Source organism: Grammomys surdaster, unplaced genomic scaffold, assembly GCF_004785775.1.
Source record: "Grammomys surdaster isolate TR1022 unplaced genomic scaffold, NIH_TR_1.0 125323, whole genome shotgun sequence".
NCBI classification, from domain to species: domain Eukaryota; kingdom Metazoa; phylum Chordata; class Mammalia; order Rodentia; family Muridae; genus Grammomys; species Grammomys surdaster.
This window is the reverse complement of record NW_021620200.1, coordinates 538,967-540,639: the sequence shown is the minus strand read 5'-3', so window position 1 is coordinate 540,639 and position 1,673 is coordinate 538,967.

Below are 1,673 nucleotides of genomic sequence, written 5' to 3'. Positions count from 1 at the left end.
ATTCAAGGTAAAGTCAGCTTTTTTTACTGTGAAATTTCAGCATTCAAAAGAAGACAGAGAATAGATTGAAATCAATGACCTTTCAGCTCATCACTGGAAGTTTAAATAAGCCCAGCAAGGTAGATTTCTTCTGTAGAAAGAGAAGATGCTAGTGCTTCGCTAAGGACCTTGATCTCCTAGTTTGCTGAATCAGGCAACAAACACATGGTAAATACTTAGCACCCACCCTCCAAAGGCTGAGAATTCCCTGGACAGGACTAAAACAGAATTTCATCTCCCTTTTTTCTCTTTCTACCTGGGGCAGGTGCCAAGGGGAGACAACTGAGACTTGTGAGTTCAGAGCCTTTGAGAGCACCTGAGAAGGTAAGCATCCCCCATAGCAGAGACCTGGAACTGACCAGACACTGAAATCTGATTTCTGCAAGTGCCAAATCTGTTAATGTGTGAGACAAAACAAACAAACAAACAAAAAAAAAACATAATAAGAGCTGAACATTCAGATCTACAGTTTATGGGAAAAGAAACAATTTTTCCTGGGAAGGTATGCAATTCCCTCAAGACATGCAGTGTCTAAGTGGTAAAGGGGTGTTCTGCACAGCCACACACTTTATGACCAAGATGGCTTAGAAGGAATACTCTTGTCAGTACAGTAACCTCATACAGATACTCTCTGGAAGAATGGCCAGTCCATAAGCTGAGGATGTGGTAGGCCCCTAGACCCAAATATATAGCCTATAGCCCTTCTCCGTTAGGAGGGCCAGCTGTTTCTTTCATCATGTGCGTAAGTTGGGCATCAAACTACTTGTCCTCTGAAGACATGTGCCCATTTGACTCACCTTCTAGAGACATTAAACACCTTCCCCACTCTTGCTACTTGTCCAAAAGTGGCTTGAATTACACCTTCATAGGAGATTTAAATGCTTGAACCTGATTGGAAGGGAGCCTGGCCCTGGGTGGCAGATTAAAGCCCCACTGTAAGTTATTGGGTGTGCGTCCATATTTTAAGAGCATTTCAATCTTTCACATCAGACTTCAACTTTAAAGATGGTGACAGGTGGCAGGCCCCTTCTGCAGGGTAACCACTTCTGTAACAACTCCACCCTGAGAGGTAGGATCTGCTGTTGCCATGCCAATGTGTTAGTTAAAGATCCTCGACTGTTCTCTGTAATGTCACACATAGAAGAGCTCTTTCCAGATGCAGTTAGTCAGAGAGTCTAAATCTTAGTTTTGGCGTTTTGAGCATCAAAACTCCTTCCTTCTACCACCCGAGTTGGGTGTTATGTATCTCACCCAAGAACCTGTGTCAATGCTCAGGTTTTGAATGTGGGTTGGTGTGCCTGTTCAAAGAGCTCAAAATGAGCTGTGAAAGAACAGAGAGACTATTGTGAGTATAAGAGAGCCAGGTAGAATTTCAGGCAGAAGGATGCTGAAAGTTTATTTAAATTGCCATTAGGTCAATGAGAATACTAGAGGGACTTCAGAGTTTTCTGACTTTTCCTGTGGGTAATGCAGGTTGCACACACATAGGAGTTCTATGGGAAATTCATGCACAGCTGAGAAGCTGAAGCTTTGACCCGAACCCACACTTTCAACCTCCTTCTCTCCTCTGAGACACTGCCAGACACACACGTGTGTGTGTGTGTGTGTGTGTGTGTGTGTGTGTGTGTGTGTGT